The following is a 17,310-nucleotide window of genomic DNA, read 5'->3' as shown; positions in this document are numbered from 1 at the left end:
ATGTATGTAATCTGAAACCAATGCCATATCAAGCACAAATTAATCATTATGTCATACGCAGCCACGGACATACATGTCGGAGCACCGGACAAACATTACTTGCACGCTCTGCTTGTGCAAGTAAATACCAGGGAAAACTAGAAAAAGTGCCCTTCTAGGCGCAGGTCTCCACCAGGAGGCTAGGAGTGTGTGTGTGATGTTTGGCAAAATGTTTAGGAGTAATATAAACTTTAATTTTGTTTTTGTTTTTTGCAACAATGTTCTTCATTTTGTTGAGGAAATGCAGAGCCAGATCACTCATAGCATCTCTGAGGATAGAATTCTGGATGAGCAGCATTTTGTACAAAATGGGCCACTCCTGAAAACTTTGGAAGGCAATCTTAGCCAATCAGTGTAGAATCTGAGAAATCCAACAGACTCGTCTTGATCACATGACTACAGAGATCATGTGTACCGATTTGCGTGAGATTTGGATGAAATCTGTGCGACTAACAATGTGTTTTGCCTAAATCGGCCTCATGGTGGCGCTATAACAGGCCGTTGAGGAATATTTGGGGCAGAGGTTTGTCGTTGGCATCCAGGGAGTGTGTGTGCAAAGTTTAGCATGGATCGGCCCAACGGTGCTGGAGATTAGCTGGTAATGGAAGGACGGACGCACACACGCACACACACACGGACGGAATGCAAAACATACTCTCTCCCCATGCCTTCGGCCTGGTGGAGACAAAAAAGGTAACGCACATCCTCCATTGGTGCTGAGCCAAAACTGTAGAAACATTAAAAAGAAAGCAGGGGCTCGCAACTCACTTTAAGATGCTCCAAACTTTATTTAGCGACAGGCAGGCAGAAAATACGACGTTTCGACCAATATACTTGACAAAGACTGTGACGTCGAATCATTGTATTTTCTGCCTGCCTGTCGCTAAATAATAAAGTGGTTAGACATGGGTTAAGGTTAGGTTTAGGTGTGCTGCCCCGTGGGAGGTTAGGTTTCTGGTTTAAGGACTTCAGTGTTTTGTACCAAACTATTGTATGAGTACCGAACAAAGAATGTTTGCTTTCGCCATCTTGGTTGAAGAAGAGTCTGGGCAATTAATTAGTCGTATACCTCTGAGGTCAACGATTAAAGTGTTGATTGATGATTCAACCTTGATGATTAATCTTTTGAGGGGATTAAGTCCACCCATCAAGCCCATTAGTGTCAACCTCAGACCAAGATGGTCTGATTTTGAATCTGAATGGCTTGCTATTGTCCTGGCTCTGTTCTAATTAAGAGCCATTTAGGAGTTTAGCATTTAAGGGTTTGTTTACTATCCTGTTCCCTGTAGGCCTATTGGATTGGTATTGTTTAAGCCGTGTGGAAATTTGGTGTTTAATTTTAAAATCCACTGCTTCTCTGCATATCTCCTTTCCCCCTCTGTCCAGGTTTGATTAGATTCTAATCCACAAACCTCCAAGGCACTAATCCCATGGGTCATGAAATGTTGAACAATTAATAAAGTTGTTTCTTTTGCATTATTTATATTATATCTATGTTGGTTTAGTCTATCTGCTATTGTGTTTCTAGTTTCACCCACATATTGTAGGTTGCATTTGTTGCATGTAATTAGATAGACACAGTTACTAGTATTAGCCTGTATGATTTGATTTATTCCCACCATTCTCATTGTGGTTCTATTTTTCACAGGTCTGAAGTAATCCGGTTTCTTGCGTATCGGTCTGTCTGTCTCCTTTAGTTTGCTATGTACAAGGTAATCTTTCAAGTTTTTGTTCTTCCTATATGCTGGTATAATTTTGTATCCGTTAAGTAGGTCATCCGTCCTATTTGCAAAATTCCTCTTTATTTTCATGTTTGTTAATCTGCTTAGGGTCGAATAGGTAGTAACTAAAGCTAGTTTGGGACTCTGGTCCCTTTCTTTCACCTCTAGAAATGTGTCATGTGTTTTTCTAAGGAAGGTTCTTGTGTAACCCCGTTTCCGCAAGGCGTTAAATAGAGTTTGACATGCTATTTTAAAATCACTTTGTTGTGTGCAGATTCTGTGGAATCTCAACAGCTGTGATTTGACTATGCCTCTGTAAGTGTGTGGTGGATGAAAGGAGGTTTTATGTAGGAGAGCGTGTGTGTCGGTTTCTTTAAAATACACTTTGAAATCTAATTTACCACTTGTGTTGAAATTTGGGCCTTTGAAGACAGTAACATCTAGGAAATCTATTTTTTCGGTGCTCGTCACATATTTGATTGTAATTGATCTATGGTGTGTGTTATATTATATTAGGGTGAGGGTTTGAGACAGTTTGAGACAGTTTAACCAAGTGCTTCTCAGCCATTTTAATTTCAAGGACCCCCAAATTAAATTCATTTAAATTAGCCTAGGCCATTTCATTATGATTTTCACCTTCTGATGAATTGAAAATGGTGGACCCTATTGTAAACAAGTGTAATGGTGTCGTCCATAGTTAACAGTTTTTGTAGGCCTATTGAGTTGCGCTTGAAATGTACTGTAATTCTGCAAACTGTTAAATACTTCAATCAAACCCTAATCTAGACTAGTAAAGCTACAAATGGTAGGCCTAAAATGGCCTGTTGTTTATGTACACACCATTTTGTCAACATGTATTCCTCTACATCTACATGTGTTCAAAAAGCTATAATACTGAATAATGGATATGCTTTTTGAGTGGTGTAAACCACTCCAACAACTGGCTTTGTACCCGTGTCTGTTCGTACCAAAAGAAATGTACCCGTGTCTGTTCGTACCAAAAAAAATCACACCCGTGTGAACTGAGTGGTGTAAGGTTTTATATAGCATGATCAGCTGTGGTCTGACGTAATGTCTGACGTAATGAAATCATTATTATTATATAAGGTAAGGTATTATATAGCCTGATCAGCTCTGATCTGACGTAATGAAATCACACCCGGATGTGATTTCACAACTGGCCTTTTTTGTGCAGAAAAAATGAGCATGGTTGCTACGGTCATCCAGTTCACCGGGTGTGATTTAATTACGTCAGAAATTATTTTGAACATAGCAACCATGCTAATTTTTTTCTGAACACAAAAGCCAGTTGTAGGAGTGGTTTACACCACTCAAAAATGAGCATGGTTGCTATGGTCACCCAGTTCACACGGGTGTGATTTCATTACGTCAGACCACAGCTGATCAGTCTATATAAGACCTTACACCACTCAGTTCACACGGGTGTGTTTTTTTATTATTTATGTAACTGCCCCTATAGCCTACAGTTTATCAAAATAAATGCAACTGTTATTCTATAGGTTTGAATAAGCCATAACATGACATGAGCTTAATGTACAAAGTGCGCTCATCATACGTATATGTTGCTCAGTAGTTGTTCAAGTTGCACTCAGAAGGTTGGAGTGTTTGCTCAGACCGATGAAAAATTAGAGGGAACATTGGTCACATACATTACATAATCTATTCTCTTCTGGCACCGCTGAAAACCGCTCTACCTCAATAGCCAGAGGCAGGATACCAGTTCTCAGCTGGGCCCACTATGGCTGCTGGTTTATGGTTAGAAAGGATTTGACACCAAAACACTGGTTCATCTGGACACATGATTTAAGTTTTGGCTTAGACCATATATCTTTGTAATTACAAAATAGTTTTTGTTTCAACCTATTGATGTTACCACAAATCATATTCTGAAAGATATAAACCAGATTTGCCTCTTTGAAATGAGTAACAAGAACTGATCAATTATCAGTTAATTACCAGTGGCTGCCTTATATCTCCAGAATTGTGCTATGAAATGTAAATATTTTATTTAATTGATCGAATCCGGTGTGCACGTGACGACGTGCACAACAGATTTTAATTGCCTTGTATTTGTCACAATGGCCATAAATGGCACAACCTCGAGTCTACACTTTGGTGTCAAGCAGGTGGCACTGAATGAGTTTAACAGGATCTGTCGAGGTGACTCTGTAACTGACAGTGTAGCCTTACCCTACTACAAATGGAACCAAATGACCCTTTTATAACAATAAAAAAATAATACAAATGGACTGTTTGTATTTGGTTGAATTTGTGCACTCTCAGGTAGCATATTCTCCAAACCATTATATGTCGCTCCTCACGCACAGCTGTCGGTTGTAGTGTTGACATTGGCTTGGTACATTGGCAGGTACAAAGAACATCTCTCATGTGTCAACATTGCGGGGGTCCCTGCGGAGGCACGGAGGTCGACGTGGGGGTCCGCGGTAGGCTGCGTGGGGGTCCGAATGTGTTACTGTGAAATCAGCGGGTGTGCTCCGGTGTGCTCTGCTTTGCTGTGCTGAGGCGTGACCGTTTCGACTATGGCATTAAACGTGTCTGGTTGCGTCCCCCCTCTATGGGTTTCGTAGAAAGGCAGCCAATTAGAACTACGCGTCAGTATGACGATATGTCAACTCGAAGTTTTCATGGGTATTCATAGACCAGTGCTTTTCAAGCCACTGGTAAAAAAAAACCTCCTTTATCCAGGGGTCATTGTTAACCTACCTCCTGGCAGATTAATGAGATGGTTCCACAAGCAGATCAAGGTCCCTGCACAATGCAGCGTTTTTCCTGAAAAACGTGTCCAGTCTGCAAGGACCTTCACTTCTCCCTTTTGCCTAATCTCCATCAGTGCCCAACCCCTGAATTGCAAGGGAAAGGGCAAATGCATGTACGCCAAGAAAACACCTTATCAAGGCCGTGCAGAGAGCACTGAGGGGGCAGGGGCTCAAACTCCAGAAAAGGGCATATGTGTGGGAGCGCGTAGCTTTTTGTGGAGTCAGTCCCTTGTGCCATTTCATGTCATTGGACAGTAAAATAAGCAGTAAAATAAGCAATATGTTCTCATTAGTCTGAAACTAAAACTGACAGATTAAAAGATAATTCATTATGATAGTGGAATTATCATTACTTGTCAAATGTTCGTATTGAAGGGCCAATGCCAGTTATTGGCCCCCCCACACAAGCCCTTATTGGCCCCCCACACAAGCCCTTTTGGCCCCCACATAAGCCCTTATTGCACCCCCACACAAGCCCTTATTTGCCCCCCACACAATCCCGTATTGGCCCCCCACACAAGCCCTTATTGGTCCCCCGCATAAGCACCCCCCCCCCCCCACATAAACCCTTATTGGCCCCCACAAGCCCTTATTTTCCCCCACACACAAGCCCTTATTGGCCCCCCACACAAGCACTTTTTGGCCCTCACATAAGCCCATATTGCCCCCCCCCCCCCACACACACACACACACACAAGCTCTTATTTGCCCCCCACACAAGCCCTTATTGGCCCCCCATATAAGCCCTTATTTGCCCCCCAAATAATCCCTTGTTCACCCCCCACACAAGCCCTTATTGGCCCCCCACACAAGCCCTTATTGGCCCCCCACAAGCCCTTATTGCCCCCCCCCAATATGTGGCCAACAACATTAAGAAAAAATAAATATTTTCTTTCCCTCAAAAATGGGATTTTTTTTTAGGGAAAGGGCACTTTCTAACCCTAAACACCAGCTGCATACGTGAGTATTGGACAGACACATGCATCATAATGCTGTGAGTATGTGGAATAACCAATATCTTTAAACATTTTAATTTTTACTAATTAGTGACCCAACAGCTCTACCAGCAGAGTCTGCCAATGTTCCAATTACAAGATCATAAGCCATAAAGTCATTCAAGATAAAACCCAAGTAGCCTACTTCTATGCATCAGTAGTATAGTCCAGAGGCAGGGTACCAAATGAGAAATTCTGAGGAGATCTTTCTGTACCTTTTTTTCTAAAGTGCATAATCTGAGTTTTACTCTGGTTAACACAGCCGACGCTAATCGCGTATCAATACGTTATCAATTAATCAAACGTCCGGTGCGAACCACGTATCCATACGTTCTAATCACTTTTTTATAGCATACTTTCATTCATCTTTTTACCCACCCGGACAATGAAGAACCATCCCCCTGTCATTGCTGCTTAGTCCCGCTCACGTGATCAGAAAAAAAAAAAAAAAACCCTCCTCCCTGAAAACAGGAGGGCGGGCCGCTTTACGTGTAGAAGCCATTGTAAAATGGATGCGCCCATGCCGATCTAGTCGGTGTGTGAAAAGAATCAAATTTCACCTAACCTCGCCTCACCAGGCTTTCCTCCACCTATTGGCTTTTACCCAACACTATAATACCCGATTCCCCCCTCCCCTCCTGTTTCTCCTGCAGGAGGAGGGCCTTGCGAGATGGGGGCTCATGTCTCGGAAAAAAACATGATGAACGGAACGCTGTTACGCTGCCTAACACATGATCTGCAGATTCTGCACCAGATCGGTATTGCACAACGTCTGCAACACACATGGACAGATGCATGTTTACTTCTTCATACTGTAGCGACCAAACGATCCCCGAGCCTACAATACTACGAACTAACAAACGAACTACAGTATCGAGAGGGGCCGCCATGACAACAGACAGTCTACCGTTGGGGGATCACGTATCGCCATGCAGAGCCGTCATAATCGGAGATCGCTCGGACGTGTGATTGTAACGCTTTTTTATTCATTATAATTGTAGTGATAAGACCGCAATGAACGCGTCGGGGACGTAATCGACCCGGGTGTAATGTATAACGAACTTTTCCGCGTCCTAAACCGTGCATGCCCAGGCATGTTCCCCTATACTAGCTTGAAAAACAAAATCAGCTCATGATGACAACGCGTCTCACCGTTATACTATAGTTCTGAACCGAACGGTGGAATGGGACTTTTTATAGCCGTACGATCAAGACTTTTGCTGCCCAATGTGCCCATGACCCCCCCCCCCCCCCAATGTTACTGCGATCAAAACAATGAAAGCAGTGAATCATCATCATCATCTAAAGAAAGCAGAGTTATGAAGGTTTATAGTCAGACATTGACAGGCAGATATAACAATAAACACAATAAATATGCTATACATCCTATACACCGAATGAAAGCCCTGAATGTGTACTTTTACGAGGAAAAGAGTAAACATTGATCCCATGTACAGTTAGTCATAAATTGGTTACTGGGTGGATGCACATTGCGCCCACCAGATATAACTGCAGAGAAGACATGGACCCGAACTCAATATTCACAAAATAAGGCCTATAGCGACATATAAATACTATATACCGTATGAAACAGAAGACTCTCTGCTTTCATAAGAAAAAAACTTCTACTGTAGTAATAATAAAAATCACACCCATGTGAAGTGAGTGGTGCAACTCTGTCCCATATTCTGTTCTCTGCTTATTCAATACAGCTCGCTATATACGGACTGAGGCAGAAAGTCATGTAAACCTTTTATTTACAGTTTGGTCTGTAAACTTCTACTGTAATAATAAAAATCACACCCCTGTGAAGTGAGTGTTGCAACTGTTCTGTACTTATTCACTACAGCTCGCTATATACGGACTGAGACAGAAAGTCATGTAAACCTTTTATTTACAGTTTGGTCTGTAAACTTCTACTGTAATAATAAAAATCACACCCCTGTGAAGTGAGCGGTGCAACTGTTCTCTCCAGTTGCGCGGTGCAACTGTAGAGAACAGTTGCACCGCTCACTTCACAGGGGTGTGATATTTTGTGAATATTGAGGAGTTCACGTCCATGTCTTCTCTGAAGTTATCTGGTGGGCACAAGCTGCATTCAATAACCAATTACTGTCTAACTGTAGATGGGATCAATGTATACTGTTTTCCTCGTAAAAGTACACATTCAGGGCTTTCATTCGGTGTACAGGATGTATAGGATATTTATTGGGTTCAATTTTATATCTGCCTGTCAATGTCTCTGACTTTAAACCATCCATAACTCTGCTCGCTGTTCAAGATAACCACTTCCAGGCAAATGCAGGTGTTGCAAAAAGGTCAATATCTCCAGAATGGAACATGGTAAAATCAAAATGTATTTTTTAAATTGAAGTGGACAAGTTCAGCTTTCTTTTGATGTATGCGTGTGATTCTCGCTATAAGAGAACATTTTGCTGTGGGCCCCCGAACAAGGCCTTTGTGCAATGTTAAACGGTAGCAACATCCAAATAGGCCTGCCGAGATCTTGTAGCAATCAAAGTGTTAATCATAAACCTCAATTTTGAGCAGCAGGATTGAACAATATTCAGCATCTTCTGAAGAGCACCTCCGTACGCTTTCAATAGAACTTTGTGATCCACATAAAGTAAATATATTAAAATTGTCTAATGGGAGGGCCGGTGGGCTGGCCGTAAAGCGGACCTCCTAACATCAGTTTGACTCAGCCATAAACAAACCACGGCCACGTCAGGTCCATGTCCATGTCCATATATGGGCATGCCATAAACTGATAACATCAGTGATCTCCATAATATGAGCATAAAGTGGTCATGCCCATATATGGGCATAAACCGATGTCATCGGCGATCTCCACATATGGGCAAAAAAAGGACCCGGACTGACAGAAACAGTAAGTGTGTCCCATATACAAAAGGGACACAGAGGGGTACAAAAGGTACTCTAACAAAGTCCAAACACTATGACTCAGACATATTAGTCAGATTGGCGGTGCAACACAGGCGTGAGGGCTTCGTAGTGGCCCGAACTCTAGTTTTCCAAAGATAGTGTTAACGGCTGTATGTACATATACAATATGTATTCATTCAAAATGCACTCATTCCGAACAGAGATTCATACCCAACTGTTTACATGGAACCTGAATACAAGTATTCCTCGTTCCTCATTTGTTTACATTATCAAAGCATTCATTCAGAATATAACTTTGGACATGGGTAAAGTGGTCCCTGCCTATACGCCCGGGTTTGTATAAGCCGATCTCTCAGTCTCTGGAATTTGATATATAAATTGCTAGTTTCTACAAGTTTCACAATCATTTAGATACCCACTAAGCTTTCCAATGTAAAAATATATGGATGCAACTTGAAAAGTTACGTTGTAAATTAATTAATTTTGATATGCTATTAATTTGCCTACTTCATACAACGGCCAGTTATCTTGCATTCATGGCCACTGCCTATATTTAAGCTTTTTTCTGTATTATGTGGGAAAATGATGCTTAATTTATATTTGTCACACAATGGTGTCACTTGTCAACAAAACTGATGCATCAGCAGCTTGAAGATCACAGGTCTGGGTTCCGTGCATTTGTGGAAGTGTCCTTCTACGTTTTATCTGCACAGCCTTGGGTTGGGAAACTAATAATTGAGTGTGTTCCCTGTCTGTTTGTGTTGTCGGTGTTTATTGGTAGTAGTTGTGCGTGTGTACCTGTTTGCTGGTGTTGTAGTGTTGGTTCTGTTGAGTGGTGTCTTCAACAGTTGCAAAACAGCAGCAGATTGAGTCACTGTGTTACCTGCAGACTCTGGAAACAATGATGTCAGAATCAGAATCCACCATATTGTCACATCACAGGTTTACAGGTGTAAAGTGGGTGAAATTTGTTTTTGTGCAAGTGCTACTTTTGCTATTTCCACTATAGAGCAAATCATGAAAAAAGTATTTCATGAAATCCTCCAAATCAACTTCTATTTAAATTGAATTAAAGCTCAAATCCCTCTGGACCTTCATCAAGAGTGTCTTACAGCAATGATACCAACATCTTCTTATATACACACCCATTCTTGTTAACAGGTGTGAGACAATCACACTCCTCAGTGTCTCTCAGTGATTGTCTCACACCTGGCTGGGTGTGAGATTTGTGGATCTGTTCTGGTATTCTGAACTAACTAATGGGCACACAACAAACACTAGAGGGAGCCAGAGGTCAACAAACAATTCACAATCCTTCCATTTTTATCTCAGTATGTTTTAACTATGTAAAGGCATTAGTGTGGTGTAAATTGTAAATTGTAAATTGTAATATCTGAATCAAACTACCGGTACACTAATTCATGATATAGACAATACTAACTTGCCTGAAGAAAAAAAACTGCACCTCTCAAATTGCAAAATGGGAAATATATTGAATACCGTCTGTAGGCCTATATTAAAGATATGGTTTAAATAATTGCAATTTGATTCAATCTATCAATCAAAGTGTATAAAAACCTACAAGTTAACATAACTTATAACTTATATGATATGGTTTGTGTAAGCGGTTAAGACAATACTTAGTGTAGATTGAATTGATAACATGAATTAATTTTGTAAACAAATATTGATTGACAATAATCACTACCAATTAACAAAACAGGATATTTGTCTAATATTGTTTTCAAAATATCTCACACATAGCCGATCTACAAGCTCATATACGTGTTGAGTTTTATAAATGTTTGAAGATTTATAAATATTTTCCAACATTTGTTCACCCTAGATGTATATAGCAGGGAAGGATGCCATCATCCAGCACACACACATGCACACACAAACACACAATCTGTGTTAAACTAACACAAGCTAAAAACTAACATGCAACGTAATGAAACATGATGTTATACATCTGCAGACTTGTCCTACTGATTATGCAAAACTAAAACAAATTAAAATGTAATAATAATTAAAATAAGTAATACATAATATTGGTATTGGGGAAAATCGGGGATGACATGACAACACTGGTTCTCAAAGTGGTCCTTTTTTATGTTTATTTTTTTTGTGGCTTTTGCCTTTATTTTATTTATTTTATGGAGGGACAGACAGTAAGTAGGCTGACAGGAAATGGGGAGAGAGATGGGGGGTTAACATGCAGTAAAGGCCGTCGGGATCGGGAGTCGAACACACGGCACACTGCCAGACTGGATTACCAGCCAAGGTGCCTGGACAGCTGAGCCACGGTGATGGGTGCTGTTATCATACATCATCACATTCCGTGCTCAGCCAATCAAATCATCATATTCCGTGCTACGGAAACACAGACACACAAAGCTGTGCATACAGTATAGAGGGATAGCACCCTCAACAATAATACAAAAAATCACACCTGTGTGAAGTGAGGGGCACTCTTATCATCATACATAATCTCATTCTGTGGTCTCACCCTCACTGGCACTCTTATCATCATACATACATCACATTCCGTCCTGAGCCAATGAAATCATGTCATCACAAATGTAATTCCGGCCAATCACAATTTGTGTCTTCACTTTTCTGACCTCACTTTTGTCTTCAATGTTTGTGTTTACACAAACACGAAAAGCTGGGCATAGGGTGCCCCTCAGAAATCTTTACAAATCTTCTCTTATGGGCGTCCCTGGTTGGCATAAAATCTTTACAGATTGGGTCCGAGGCCAAATTAATATGATGGGGGTCCCTGACGAGACAATATCAAGGATCACTGCCCTTTTGATTGATTGATTGATTGATTGATTGATTGATTGATTGAATACTTTAGTCAGAAATGTAAACAGTGGTACAGTCAGACATTATATGGCTAAAAGTAAAAGCATATAACACAAAAAAGTCCTGGGGAGTCTGAGGACTTACATTCAGGACAAAATTTTAGGGGTGGATTTGAGTCAGTGGTTTCTGGTGACCCCCCCTGCCACAAAATAATAAACTACAACCACTCAAACTATGAATTATGATCAGGATGAAACACATGCATTATTATTATTGGCATAATGTAAAACAAATTAGGAAAAAGTAAGTAAGTTAAGTGAAGAAGTCCACACCCACAACACCAGAGGGAGTGCAACGAACCATGTACAACCCAGATTCGGCACAAACAAGGGACTAAATTATTTTCGCTCCTATGCCACCAAAATGTGGAACGCCCTACCAACAGTCATTAAGACATGCGAATCCCTTGACTCCTTCAAAACCGCTCTCAAAGGGCACCTACGGATGGCTGCAATTCGAAACTGGCCCCTGTAAAATCTGAATCCCCCCCCCCCCCCCCCTTTCCCCCTCACTGTATATGTTTATTTTCCCTTTTTACCTCCATTATGATGAATTCCTGTTCTGTTCTTTGTATGAACATGGTGGACCCTGTTGTAAACAAGTGTAATGCTTAATTGGGTCGTCCACTCACAGTTAACAGCCTTTGTATTGAGTTTGTGCTTGAAATGTACTGTAATTCTGCAAACTGTTAATATTTTCAATCAATCAATCAATCAAAGAGTCACACACAGTGGCTTGATGAAATCACCAGCTTCTGGTCCCTCTACACTGTGGATAACTTGTAAAAACTCCAAGAAAATGAAGACATTTAAAAGTGCTCAGTCACCAACAAACAAATCAGACAATTTGTCAATAATGTAGTTCTTCCAATGTACAATGGGCCGTGCAGAGAACACTGAGGGGGCAGGTGCTCAAACCCCACAAAATGGCACATCTGCAATTCTGCATTCCGTTACTTCTCTTGGGGTGGTCTTTTAATGGGCACCATTACATTGGACATATCAAAGTAAAGACAAGTCGTGTGATTATTTTACTTAAACTATGTGAAATGGAGTCTGTCTATGTAAATGGCTTGTATATAAAACAAAGGAAAATAATTAATTCAATGAAGAACAAATAACAAAAATTACCAATGCAACTAAATAATAAGAAATGTAATTAGGCCTACATGAAAAAAACACATAATGTTGAATACAGTATGCTTGCGCATGCATGTGCACGTGCACGTGGCGCCATTAAAATATAACTAGTTTAAAAAAATCCACAGCACACCACTGCACGCACGCACGCTCGCACGCAGCCACGCACGCACGCACGCACTAACACACACACACACACACACACCTCCCCCTTGCTCTGTGACACACGGCTAGTATAGTTCATTGATGAGCGCGCGTGCCGCGTACGCACATAACGTGATGTCATATCTAGACTAGACCTAGACAAAAATATAGGGGAACAAATATGCCGTACAATATGCGATTTATTATCCAACACAGGCAACAGCAAAGTCCGTGGCTTTTGCTGAGTTCTGACAGAGAGTGCAGCCAGGTCAGAGCGACCCAGAGCAGCGCCTTTGATGTTGGCGCACATCAAAGGGCAGGCAGCGACAGAACACGTGTTGTTAATTAATTGTTGAAATCGGATAACTGATTGTCACATTGAATCACATTATTAAAACTGGATTTGGATCGTTGAGTTAGGCTATGCTTTACAATCTAAATCATTATAAAATAGCCTAACCCAATATATAAGATAGACCTATAGCTATAGCCTTGATAAAGGAACCCCGAATGATATCGTTAGAAACGTCTTTTCACCATGTCAAACAGTGAACAAACATTTTCAGCTTGCGACTTAGAAAGACATATAGGTACAAAAATATATAGCCTGTAGGCATATCGTAGGTTATAGGCTCATAAGCCGACGACGCCGTCGACATGACACAGCATCCCCGGCTGGTTAAAGTTTTGACACATTGTTGAAGACATACAATTTTGCTAAATGTAACGCATTGAAACAATTAGAAAATGTTGCATGCAAACATGAAATAAATATGACATATTTAGAAGAACGCAGGCATGCAGGCCTCACCTCAACTGTTGCTTCCAGGGAATTTTCTCTGGAAGGGACGTTTAATTTCTCCAACTGGAACCAAAACCAAGTCAACTCGTATCTCCAACAAATGAAGCAGAAATAAAACGACGCCATGCATGCACGCGAGAAGCGCTGCGCTGAAGTGAATTATTGGGCAGCCCAATAGCCTGAGCCCTGAACCCTCATTTACTTTAGTGACGTCAGCTGTAAGTGATTGGGGCTGAGAGGCTGCAAGTAAGGGCTCCAAATTGTTGCGAAAGCCTGAAAGGAATGGGACAGCACTTTGAAGACACCTATTTATACATGTCTATGTCTATTTTAGTATTTAAGCTGATCGTTGTATTATTGGTTTTATAAATATACTCTCCTGTGTGATAGGGGTTGTAATATTGAACACCCTTTACGTCTGTGTGCTGTTTCGAAAATATCGAACCAATGGAAAGTAGTAAAAAGTGATTTGGAGTTTGACCTCTTAACTATTGGACCCATACAATGTAAAAAAGTATAAATTGACAATATATAAAGTTACAACACCAACTTTGATGAGGCTGTATTGCTTTGTTTTAAAAATATGGGTTTTAAAAAGATAAGGTTTTATTCATTTCCTGAAAAATGTATATTTGGTGTAATGAGGTTTCCTCCCGACAGCAGAGATATTCATAATATTCATTATAAATTGCATTTCCATATTATTTTACTTTGCTCATTAGTCATTTATCATCATGTTTCCCTTATTAAGGGACCAAGAAGTCACAAAGTGACTTTGGTCACTTATTGTTTTTGTGTTTTTTCTCTTCTTCTTCTTCTCCTTCCGCCAAAAATAGCAGTTCTGGCTGAACCGTGCCAATTACCGCGAAACGCGGTAATCTGGTAGAGGGCCATGCCAAACGGTGACTATGCGAAGCCCATGACAATTGGCCAAATGGTGGCGCTATAGCACTCATTTGAAAATGCAAACTTTGAACGTGCATAGCTCATGAACCATTTGACCGTTGGCAATGACACTTTTATACACATATGTGTCTCATGCCGAACAACTTTCGTGTTCTGACTTTTGACCTCTGACCTTTAGATCACCCGCCATTTTGAATTATATGAAAAACAGTTCAAATGTATCTCCTCCCAGGATCTTTGATCAAAATGCACAAAAACGTCTACACATGAACATTGGACCTATACGGACAATACATCGTAGTAATTTATTTTTAAGTGAAAAAATGAAGTTGTTATGAGCCAATGAAAATTGCTGGTTTGTGAAAATTCTTCTTCTGCCTATAATACATACGTGATGCAGCATCATATGCTTATGTCACTTTACAGTAGGCTATAGCAGAGGGTCATGCCAAATACCACTGAAAGCAGTCTTACTCCAATTGGCCAAAGGGGGGCGCTATAGCATTTCTTTTAAATGAAACCTTTGAACAGTCATAACTCATGCTTTTTTGGCCAAAATTCATGACACTGTTTAAAATGTAGTAACTGATTGTGTCCGTGTAGCTCAGTCAGTAGAGCTCTTGCCTTCGGACCACAAGGTTGTGTGTTCAAATCCGAACAGTTCGGAGGATTCCCTCTCATTCCCCTGGTAACGGTATTCTGAACGGTAACAGGTACGGTCGCCCCTTTTCCAACTCGCCACCGCGAAAAGTGAAGAACGGTCGCGGTGGTGGATGGAAATGAAGCTGAGGGCTCATTGAGGGCTCATTGAGTCAGCAAGGGAGCGGATTGGGATTGGGCCTTAGGCCTATGAGTGATTGATTGATTTTCAATTCATCAAAACATTGAAAGACATACATCTATGCATGCATACATACATACATACATACATACATACATACATACATACATACATACATACATACATACATACATACATACATACATACATACATACATACATACATACACTGGTAACCTTACTTTGGATTTGAAATTTATGAAGGTATTGTAGGCTGGGATTTTACAAAAAAGACCCCCCTTTTAAATACATACATACATACAGACATACATACATACATACATACTTATAAGGTATGCCATCTGGTGGCTAATGAACCAAACACACATTCTCAGAAGTTGGAGCAGTTTTAGAGGACCCACTTTTAGGCCAGTGCAACAGAGCATGTTTTTGCCTTTTTTAAAACCTTACCCATTTTAACCAAATACATACATACATACATGTACCGGGCATATTCCCGGTGGGCCGCGACCGTATGATATGATACAAAAAAACGTTTTTTTTGTTTTTTGAGTGGTGCAAGCACTCCAAGGAACAGCTTTGTCCCTATGTCCCAATGTTTAGAGTACCAATAGGGGGTGTCTGTCTGTGCCATCGAGCCAACCACACTTGGCAATTTCCCCAGAATTGCACCTTTCCTGTACTACTTGCGGGTCCATGTGTTTGGTTATCAGTCCTACAGTCATGAGTCCGAGATCCTACCCAAAACCCTAACCCTAACCCGCCACGGGTTACTTTTAACCCGCAGCACATCTTCGGGAGCGACAGTGTTGTCGGACTAATGACTGTAGGACTGTTGGTATGTCTAACCAATGTATGCACCCCACGGGCAATTGCCTCTGACAGCAGACTGATTACACCTCAAAATACATATATCAATAATAGGATACATCGCTGTACCCACAATGTACATCATTTGGTGTTCATATATCCCCCTCCCTCAGCCCTATGTTCCCTCATCACAAAATAGACCCTATGTTCCCTCAGCCCTATTAGTCCCGCAGCCGACAGGCTTCTTTTGTTTAAAATGGAAAAATTGGTATAGTCTTTTTATTGGAATAAAATATTATACATTCATGAATCCACTTGCTGACTGGCTGTGAGTATTGGGCAATTTTCTTTAGGGGTTTCTTGTACCCTACCATTAACATCCTATGGCAGGCAAAATGTCAAACTTTCCTTTTGCTCCTTTTGCTGGGTTTTTCATGATTCTGAATTCATTCCAAGCATTAGTTTTGCACAAAAATTGCACAAAATACACTACGCTAAAGGCAGCCATAGCCACTTGCCCAAATGTGCCCAAAATGTGCTAACCTCATCACATTTGTCATGACCTCTATGGCCGTTTTTAGCCCAGTATTTTGTGCAAAACTAATCCTTGGAATGAATTCAGAATCATGAAAACCCCCTAGTTTGACATATATATATATATTGACACACATGATACAAGCAAAAGGGAAGTTTGACATTCATGACATTTTTGCCTAGGATGTTAATGGTAGGGTCACAAGAAACCCCTATAAAAAAAGACCAATACCGACAGCCAGTCAGCAAGTGGATTCATGAATGTATGTATATAGACAATATTTTAGGCCAATAAAAAAGACCATATATACCAAATTTCCCACCCGTCCACCTCGGCTGCCGGACTATGTTCCCTTGTGATCAACTCTCTCTCTCTGTCATGTCGCTCTATCTAGCATGTAATTCGAATAAAATAAATATTATACAATAAAAGCATGTGTGGTCTAAATACAGTAAGCCATTGTCACACTTTGCCTCAGTGCGGGTAGTGTTTGCCGAGAGGCACTGGTTCAAACCTGGACAGAGTCCTTGATTTTATTTTATTTGAAATATTCAATATACAATCATCTCTGCAGATTGCAGCAAGGATGGTGTGTTGTTGTTTTTTTACACAGAGTTCAGTGAGCAAAGTGAAGAACTAAGGAATCCTGGTCTCTAAACTACCTCCCCCTGGCCAGCCGGGAGGGGAAAGGAACTGGTCGGTATAACGTGTTCCTTCCACAAGCTACGTCTGGCCGGGGAAAATTTCCCCTGTCAGGTGAAAAGAAGCAGCTTGGACTCCTCATGCATAGAAGGAAGCATGAGGTCAGTCCGCTGCCCCCCCCAGGTTGGCAGAGGAAGTG

General features: G+C 40.9%; 1 long non-coding RNA gene across 1 annotated transcript in view; it reads right to left on the bottom strand.

Annotated features, from left to right (window-relative positions):
* Window positions 1–9,378, bottom strand: part of LOC306918915 — an 82,114-nt gene extending 72,736 nt beyond the window's left edge. The window contains exon 1 of the long non-coding RNA XR_013789433.1: window positions 9,259–9,378. This is a non-coding gene — a long non-coding RNA (uncharacterized lncRNA). The remainder of the gene's footprint in view (window positions 1–9,258) is intronic.
* Window positions 9,379–17,310: the final 7,932 nt, after the last annotated feature.

Source organism: Electrona antarctica (assembly GCF_951216825.1).
Source record: "Electrona antarctica genome assembly, contig: scaffold_116, whole genome shotgun sequence".
In the NCBI taxonomy this organism is placed as follows: domain Eukaryota; kingdom Metazoa; phylum Chordata; class Actinopteri; order Myctophiformes; family Myctophidae; genus Electrona; species Electrona antarctica.
Note: the sequence above shows the minus strand (reverse complement) of the source record. Positions and strands in the feature narration are given on the sequence as shown.